This window comes from Hippocampus guttulatus, chromosome 4 (assembly GCF_054856545.1).
Source record: "Hippocampus guttulatus isolate MCC_2025c chromosome 4, RoL_Hgut_1.0, whole genome shotgun sequence".
In the NCBI taxonomy this organism is placed as follows: domain Eukaryota; kingdom Metazoa; phylum Chordata; class Actinopteri; order Syngnathiformes; family Syngnathidae; genus Hippocampus; species Hippocampus guttulatus.
In genome coordinates, this window is record NC_141264.1 from 21,151,798 (window position 1) to 21,161,725 (window position 9,928).

The window sequence follows — 9,928 nt, forward strand, 5'->3', positions numbered from 1 at the left end:
CTTCCCCTTTCCTCATGTACGCTCCTCATTATATCACTTGAGGTGAGGTCACATACTCGAGAAATTTGGAACAGTGTACAGTTGCCGCATGAAGCTGTGGGTCAAATTGACCCATTTGAAAATCAAACGGGGAAAGAATATTTAAAGAAGAATATGATGCTCGTATTCAGCTCTCCTTTTTTTAGATTTGATTTCTAAATTAAAATGAGATTGCATTCATTATAATCAAGCAGACTTGATTATAACAAAACATAACAGTAACCTGTTATGTTTTGGGTCAGAATGACCCACTTGAAAATCTTTTTTTTTCTTCTTCTTAATGAGGTTAAATTTATTCTGCTTACCTTATTTTTCATTGTTTTTTTTACTATTTTTAAACTGGATGAATGTTTCATTTTAGATTTTTTTTTTTTTGGAACCATTAAAAAATCGAATTGGCATTTTGTATCATTGAATTTTTATCAAAGATGAAACAGAACGGTTCACGTTGAGCCCCGTGAACAGTGTTGTCAAGCAACAAACGAAACAAACATGAAATACAATCAGTGTGCTTCGAATGACCAAGTTTCCTGATCTGTCACATTATTTTCTTGTGCTAGCAAGCATTGACTGCACAGGCAGACAAGCGAAGCGAGAGAGTGAGACTGAAAAAAAATAAAAATACCGAACATGAAATGGTCCATGCCCCCTCAGATCGCATTGAAGAGAGGCTCCGCACATTTTGAAAGTGTCAATTGTTTTGTTTTTTTGTTTTTTTTTAGTCTCTTCAAGTGTGGCTGGAATGTTTGAATTCCGGCATTAAAGTGCAGCGCCCGCTGAGTTAAATTACGGTCTCGCGGGGGCCCGCCGGGTGGGAGTAATCAATAAGAATACACGAGGGCGCCGTGTAGGGCGTCTGCTCTGAGCAGCGGGGACGCCGCCGCCCCTTAGCCTGTCCCCCCCGACCCCCACCAGCAGGTTAGATAAATATGATCGTGAAACGGGGGGGCACGCTGGATTATATGATATCAATGTGGAATCGGCCAAGTGCTATTACACTCTCCTGGCCCACTGTGAGTACTATTGACAAGGTTGGCTTTGAGCGTTGCTCTCTTTACTCACCTCGGCCTGCCTTCCCTCCTCCCTCCCTTCAAGCTTCCCCGTCGTGCCAGCACCACAGCGGGACTCAGGATCCACGGCTGGATTTGCACTGTATGTGCAAGGGCCCAAAATTTCATTTCATTCTTCCATCCCATTTTTTCCCCCCTGTGTCTACATTTGTGGCAGGTTTCCCCATCTGGATGTGATCACATAAATACGTTTCAACACCAGGTCCGGTCAACATGGATGTATGCAATTATCCATAAAAATCCAAATATTTAAGGGTATGGAGCATTTTCTGTCAAGTTTGTGACACAGAAGCCATGCTGTGATCATAACGTTTGTTTTTTAAATCAACCTACAGCACTGGTTCAGTGGATTCCATCTGACACCACAGTGCACTTCCTTGCCTGCCAATTAGCCGCCATGCAGCTCGCCGCTTGCTTATACAGTAACCTCATACCCCTGATGCACTCGCACTATTGATTGACTTTGGTGGCGCTGGAGGGCACGGGGAGGTGAAACCTAAAAGGCCATTATCGGCATCCTCTTCGGATGGACCCGAGACGGCCTTTCTGGCAGGTCGCAACCTCCCCCTGGCCTTTGTGTAAGCAACCCCCTTCTCTAGCGTCTTCATGATCACGCTTGCGTTAAACGACGCGCGGCTCAAGAAAGATGCTCCACGTTGATGTCTCACATGTGAATAATCTCGCCATCAAATGACATTCGACCGCGGGCGAGACTCTAGCACGTCGCCAAATACGTCCATTGAAAATCAACTCCAAGTCGCTGTTTTCTTCATGCAGAGACAACCGAACCTCGCAAACTTGGGCGCAAATTCAAACCTGTTCTAGCCTATCACTAATTCACGAGATATTTATCATAAGGTTTACTTTCCACACACAAAATGCGCCATTCTTCAATACAAAGGGACCATATCGCTGTCGTCAGGCGAAATCCTCCAAAATCACCACTTTTCAGGAATCGCCAAAAACGTCACATTTGGTCAACGTCTTCAATGAGTGCAAGCCAATTTTTAGATTGGTCAATAATTTGTAAAAAAAAAAAAAAAAAAATGACACTCACACGTGTGGACTGACCAGTGTAAGGAGTTGTGGAAAAAAGTACTGTATGGCTCGAATTGCTTTCAGTTTTGATGACGTATCCATTTATTGACATGATGATACTCACAAAACGCAGTCTCTCTGGTTGGAATTCAAATTGTTGTATGTGTTTTTGAAAGGTTCCAATCACGTGTGTCAAGGCGTTAAGGGCCTCGACATGCCCTAACAGACATCAATTTCTGCTTGTGAAGTGCTACCTGCTGGAAATGTATGAATTTTAGAGGTCCCCCAACACAAGTCCCATCCAAAATTCACTCAGTAGCGCCCCCTGAAAAGTTAAATAACTAAATAATCCATTATATGACTAGACTGCTCACAAGCATATATCTCTCTGTTCCGAACTACAACTTTATTTATTTCATGGTGTTTAGTTGGGGATAGTCTCGGCTTCTTCTTGCTCTGAATTAGTTGGCATCTTTTCTATTAGTGCTCAGTGCTGCCCAGCATGATGTGGCGCAATGTGGTATTGCATTGAAGTCGCGCAACCGGAAAATACATCAAGACAAAGGAAATCAAAACTGGGGCAAAAGATAGGAAAAGTCACAGGCGAGAAGTCTTGTGGGGAATATTTTCATTCTGTGGATCAATCCATTTCAGAAATGCTGTTTTTTTTTTTTTTTTGGGTGACGTGACTGTCACAAGCTCATTTGCATAAGGTCAGAGTCGAGCCTCCTGATTAAAGTTTGGCGCCTTGTCCCGTCTCTTAGCAACGCTACGTTTCACCGTGCGCATTTCCAGCGCTCCTTGTGGGCACTTATCTCTTGCTCTTGTCTATAATGAAATGCCAACCAGCTCGCTGAGGCGACGACGAGTGTGTGGATTTGCTAGCAATCAATACGGACACGGCGCCGCCTCTTCTACTCGCATGTTGTGCATGTGAAGAAGTGCGCCCAAAAGAGAGTGAAACCAACAGGTAATTGCAGACACCTGCCAAACAAGACGGGGGTGGAGAGGTGCAAAGGTGGCCAGCGATTAAAGAAAAAAAAAAAGAAAGAAATGAGGTGGGTGGGGGCTTTTCGAAGAATAAAAGGATTTGATATTTTGAGGGAAGAAAGGACAGTAAGGTCACATTTAGGACAATCGTGACTGCCACAAAGACAAGATGAGCTCCGAGTGTTGTTGATGTTGTTTTTGGCAACTGGAGCAAAGTCATCATCTATCCCATAATTAACCCCCCTCCACCACCACCAACCCATGATGAGGATGATGACTTGCATCATTTTGCTCTGAAAGCAAGGGTCAAAGGTGCAACTTGGATGCATTTAGCACATTGTCACCCCATCAGCAGGTTCTCTTCTGCAGCACTCGGTGTTTTGCGAGTGGAGATTACAGGCGATTGCCCCCCCCCCCCATGTCTGTAGTATATATATACAGTATATATATATATATATATATACCGGTATATATATATATAAACCTTACAAATATATATTTGTAAGGTTTTACTTTATTTAAAAAAAACATGCCACTGGGCTATTTACACATAAATGGACATTGGAAAAGTATCACTTGGCTCTAATAAGCATAATCTAAAGTCTGACTATTACATAGTTTTAGAGTTTCATGAAGTTGCAGACTTTATATTTAAATATAATATATGCATGCCAATTTAGGTTAAAAAAAATTCTGCGTTATTTGACAACATGTCACACTGGTTGTTTCAATATTTCTTCATATTTTGTAACGTTTGCAATGTGTCCAGGCCACTCTTTTCCTTCTCTTGTGTGTGCGCGCGCACGTTTGCGCATGTCTGTGTATGTTTCCTCCGTGATTAAAATGTCACCAAAGGACTAATGATTGGCTTTTTAATAGTGACCTGATCCGCCCCCTTCTTGTGCGCCCACAGCGTGAAAGTCCACCCACGCAAAATGTTGGCCAGAACAAATCTTTTTCTTGTTAACCGCAGTGGCCGTGTGGAGGGGGCGGAGTCAGCAGTGCACAAGATTGGCCCATCACGTGTAACGACGAGGACAAGTGTTGTCACGTGACTCGGTGCTGCATCTTCTGGCGGTAAAAGCTTTGGAAGAAATACAATTTGTTTTGTTTTGTTACTTTTCAGGGGTGGGGGGCTGCACTGAAACTCAACAATTCACAAAACTTTGATTCAGTGGATGCGTTACCCGTACCGATTTGAGTTTGTTGAAAGGCTTCAAGCGGAAGATTCTGATCATCAACAACTTGACTGGCTAACATTGAGCATTGCTGCTAATACTCACACAAATTGGGCCAACTTTTTTCATTTTCAGTATTTGTGGAAGGTTGGTTGACACCTTGACAAACAGCAGCCAGGCCATCATTTCATCTGTCCGATAGTGTACTCCCTTCAATCATATCAAAAACAGTTTTCGGGTTTGCTTTTGTTGGTCAAGCTAAAGGGAGGTCACGCTAACAATAGCCGAGGTCAGCGGCGGGAGCCAGCCAGTCTCCTAGTCACCATTCATTAGTGCTCACTTAATGACACACACACACACACACACAGCGCAAATCAGGGGGAAATGCCAGACCATTGATGATGTCATCAACACATGACAGCAGTTGGACTGAAAAGATAGAGAGAATATACTGTACAGTATACCTGTATGTTGTTGTACTGTTTTTCTGTTTCAACCCAGTCAGCAAAGGCATCTGGCCCGGATTCGGCATGAAGCTGGCACAGCTGGCCTTGAGTCGGCACTGGCATAATGCATGTGGGCCGAACACGGCCCAGGAGTGGCAAAGGAGGCACTGGCTTGACTCTGGCAAACCAGATGAGGGCCAGTTGTGGAGTGAAGTATTTGGGCCAGAAATCAATTTATAACTCCGGCCCATATACGGGCCGGAGTTGGAGTTGTAAATTGCACACCGATGCGGAATTTTATTCATCACACACACACACACACACACACACACACACACACACACACACACTTACACGAGGTTCAATCAGGCCCGCAGGATAATTTAAAAATGAAAAAAATGCATAAAAGACAGAATTAATATTTTTCATAAGGTGCAATTCATTGAGTATCCGCTAGGAAACACTGTTTTGACCAGAGAAGAAGACAACAGCAGCCTCAGTCCGTCACTGAGACAGACCCATGACAGCAGACGCTATCAATAGCACTCTCACATTTACACATTTAATAGCACTCTCCTTAGTTTGTAAGGTGTAGGCAGGGATTACATTTAGATTTTATATGCACGTGTAAATGGTTTAAAACTTCCTTTCTTTATAAATCTTGTTTAATCATAAAGTGCATTACTATATTTTTCAATACCAATGACTTGTTAAAGTTTGTACAATCAATGGGATCAGTTGCAATGCATATATGTGAATGCTAAAAGTAAATTGCACATTTGTTGAAGGAAATGTAAGGTGCTTCATGAAATGTTTTGTAAAAGACACGTTCATTAAATTTCGACATTTTCCAAATGTTCTTGTGCTTCTTTATACCAAAACAAAGGAAAGACATATTGTTTTGGTTGTTTATAGCAAAGTATGGTATCATTTTAATGGTCCGGCCCACTTGACATCTACCGAGGCCATATGTGGCCCACCATGTGAAATGAGTTTGACACCAGTGATGTATAGTAAGGCGTTTTTAGCCGAAAAAAACAACCATGTACAGAAAGGTTTTTAGCTGAAAAAAAAAAACGACAATGTATAGAAAGGTGTTTTTAGCCGAAAAAAAACCGACCATGTATTGTAAGGCGTTTTTAGCCGAAAAAAACGACCATGTAGAGTAAGGCTTCTTTAGCCGAAAAAAACGACAATGTATATATAGTAAGCCGTTTTTTGCCCAAAAAAACCCAACCATGTATAGTAAGGTGTTTTTAGACGAAAAAAAACGACCATGTATAGAAAGGCGTTTTTAGTCGAAAAAAACAGCCATGTATAGTAAGGCGTTTTTAGCCGAAAAAAGAACGACAATGTATAGTAAGGCGTTTTTAGCCCAAAAAAGAACAACCATGTATAGTAAGGCGTTTTTAGTCGAAAAAAACGGCCATGTATAGTAAGGCGTTTTTTGCCGAAAAAAAGGACCACGTATAGTAAGGCATTTTTAGCCGAAGAAAAACTACCATGTATAGTAAGGCGTTTTTAGGCGAAAAAAGAACGACCATGTATAGTAAGGCGTTTTTAGCCGAAAAAAACTACCATGTATCGTAAGGCGTTTTTTGACGAAAAAAACAACCATGTATCGTAAGGCGTTTTTAGCCCAAAAAAACGACCATGTATCGTAAGGCGTTTTTTGACGAAAAAAGCAACCATATATCGTAAGGCGTTTTTAGCCAAAAAAAACGACCATGTATAGTAAGGCGTTTATAGACAGAAAAAAAAACATGTATAGTAAGGCGTTTTTAGCCGAAAAAAACGACCATGTATCGTAAGCCGTTTTTTGCCGAAAAAAAACAACCATGTAAAGTAAGCCGTTTTTAGGTGAAAAAAAACCCACCATGTTTAGTAAGGCGTTTTTAGCTGAAAAAAACCGACAATGTATAGAAAGGTGTTTTTAGCCGAAAAAAACCGACAATGTATAGAAAGGTGTTTATAGCTGGGAAAAAAAACGACCATGTCTAGGAAGGCCTTTTTAGCTGAAAAAAACGACCATGTAGAGTAAGGCTTTTTTCGCCGTATAAAACGACAATGTATAGTAAGGCGTATTTAGACGGGAAAAAAACAACCATGTATAGTAAGGCGTTTTTTGCCGGAAAAAATGACCATGTATAGTAAGGAGTTTTTAGACAAAAAAAAAACGACCATGTATAGTAAGGCTTCTTTAGCCGAAAAAAACGACAATGTATATATAGTAAGCCGTTTTTTGCCCAAAAAAACCCAACCATGTATAGTAAGGTGTTTTTAGACGAAAAAAAACGACCATGTATAGAAAGGCGTTTTTAGTCGAAAAAAACAGCCATGTATAGTAAGGCGTTTTTAGCCGAAAAAAGAACGACAATGTATAGTAAGGCGTTTTTAGCCCAAAAAAGAACAACCATGTATAGTAAGGCGTTTTTAGTCGAAAAAAACGGCCATGTATAGTAAGGCGTTTTTTGCCGAAAAAAAGGACCACGTATAGTAAGGCATTTTTAGCCGAAGAAAAACTACCATGTATAGTAAGGCGTTTTTAGGCGAAAAAAGAACGACCATGTATAGTAAGGCGTTTTTAGCCGAAAAAAACTACCATGTATCGTAAGGCGTTTTTTGACGAAAAAAACAACCATGTATCATAAGGCGTTTTTAGCCCAAAAAAACGACCATGTATCGTAAGGCGTTTTTTGACGAAAAAAGCAACCATATATCGTAAGGCGTTTTTAGCCAAAAAAAACGACCATGTATAGTAAGGCGTTTATAGACAGAAAAAAAAACATGTATAGTAAGGCGTTTTTAGCCGAAAAAAACGACCATGTATCGTAAGGTGTTTTTAGCCGAAAAAAACCGACAATGTATAGAAAGGTGTTTATAGCTGGGAAAAAAAACGACCATGTCTAGGAAGGCCTTTTTAGCTGAAAAAAACGACCATGTAGAGTAAGGCTTTTTTCGCCGTATAAAACGACAATGTATAGTAAGGCGTATTTAAACGGGAAAAAAACAACCATGTATAGTAAGGCGTTTTTTGCCGGAAAAAACGACCATGTATAGTAAGGAGTTTTTAGACAAAAAAAAAACGACCATGTATAGTAAGGCGTTTTTAGATGAATAAAAACGACCATGGATAGTAAGGCGTTTTAAGATGAAAAAAACGACCATGTATAGCAAGGCGTTTTTAGACGAAAAAAAACGACCATGTATAGTAAGGCGTTTTTAGATGAAAAAAAGGACCATGTATAGTAAGGCGTTTTTAGACGAAAAAAACGACCATGTAAAGTAAGGCGTTTTTAGCCGAAAAAAACGACCATGTATATTAAGGCGTTTTTAGAAAAAAAACAACAACCATGTAGAGTAAGGCGTTTTTAGACGAAAAAAACGACCATGTATAGTAAGGCGTTTTTAGACGAAAAAAACGACCATGTATATATAGTGAGGCGTTTTTAGACGAAAAAAACGGCGTTTTTAGACAAAAAAAAACAACCGTGTATAGTAAGGCGTTTTTAGACGAAAAAAACGACCATGTATATTAAGGCGTTTTTAGAAAAAAAACAACAACCATGTAGAGTAAGGCGTTTTTAGACGAAAAAAACGACCATGTATAGTGAGGCGTTTTTAGCCGAAAAAAACGACCTTGTATAGTGAGGCGTTTTTAGACGAAAAAACGACCATGTATAGTAAGGCGTTTTAGCCCAAAAAAATGACGATGTATAGTAAGGCGTTTTTAGACGAAAAAAACGACCATGTATAGTAAGGCGTTTTTAGACAAAAAAAAACGACCATGTATAGTAAGGCATTTTTAGCCGAAAAAAACGACCATGTATAGTAAGGCGTTTTTAGACAAAAAAAAACGACCATGTATAGTAAGGCGTTTTTAGACGAAAAAAACGACCATGTATAGTAAGGCGTTTTTAGCCGAAAAAAAACGACCATGTATAGTAAGGCGTTTTTAGACAAAAAAAAAACGACCATGTATAGTAAGGCGTTTTTAGACGAAAAAAACGACCATGTATAGTAAGGCGTTTTTAGCCGAAAAAAACGACCATGGATAGTAAGGCGTTTTTAGACAAAAAAAAAACAACCATGTATAGTAAGGCATTTTTAGACGAAAAAAACGACCATGGATAGTAAGGCGTTTTTAGACAAAAAAACAACAACCATGTATAGTAAGGCGTTTTTAGACGAAAAAACGAGTTTTTAGCCGAAAAAAACGACCATGTATAGTAAGGCGTTTTTAGACAACAAAAAAAAACGACCATGTATAGTAAGGCGTTTTTAGCTGAAAAAAACGACCATGTATAGTAAGGCGTTTTTAGCCCAAAAAAAACAACCATGTATAGTAAGGCGTTTTTAGACGAAAAAAAACGACCGTTTTTAGACGAAAAAAACGACCATGTATAGTAAGGCGTTTTTAGATGAATAAAAACGTTTTTTTGTTCTTAAAACGCCTTACTATACATGGTCGTTTTTTTCGGCTAAAAACACCTTACTATACATGGTCGTTTTTTTCGTCGAAAAACGCCTTACTAAACATGGTCGTTTTTTTCATCTAAAAACGCCTTACAATCCATGGTCGTTTTTATTCATCTAAAAACGCCTTACTACACATGGTCGTTTTTTTTCGTCTAAAAACGCCTTACTATACATGGTCGTTTTTTTCGTCTAAAAACGCCTTACTATACAGGGTCGTTTTTTTGTCTAAAAACGCCTTACTATCCATGGTCATGTTTTTCGTCTAAAAACGCCTTACTATACATGGTCGTTTTTTTCGTCTAAAAACGCCTTACTATACATGGACGTTTTTTTCGTCTAAAAACGCCTTACTAAACATGGTGGTTTTTTTCGTCTAAAAACGCCTTGCTATACATGGTCGTTTTTTTCGTCTAAAAACGCCTTACTATACAGGGTCGTTTTTTGTCTAAAAACGCCTTACTATCCATGGTCATGTTTTTCGTCTAAAAACGCCTTACTATACATGGTCGTTTTTTTCGTCTAAAAACGCCTTACTATACATGGTCGTTTTTTTCGTCTAAAAACGCCTTACTATACATGGTCGTTTTTTTCGTCTAAAAACGCCTTACTATACATGGTCGTTTTTGTACTCGGGTGTTATACCCGAGTACAGGGGTTGGTCTGGTGCACTACAGTATTTAGTTGGCTT

The 9,928-nt window shown here is 39.7% G+C and overlaps 1 long non-coding RNA gene across 4 annotated transcripts in view; it reads left to right on the plus strand.

The window, feature by feature from the left end:
- The window catches only part of LOC147206537 (uncharacterized), a 132,374-nt gene extending 126,758 nt beyond the window's left edge, over window positions 1-5,616 (plus strand). For 3 of the 4 annotated variants that reach the window (XR_015100753.1, XR_015100754.1, XR_015100751.1), the window contains one exon: window positions 4,111-5,616. This is a non-coding gene — a long non-coding RNA (uncharacterized LOC147206537). The remainder of the gene's footprint in view (window positions 1-4,110) is intronic. The other variant, XR_015100752.1, reaches the window with a different exon arrangement.
- Window positions 5,617-9,928: the final 4,312 nt, after the last annotated feature.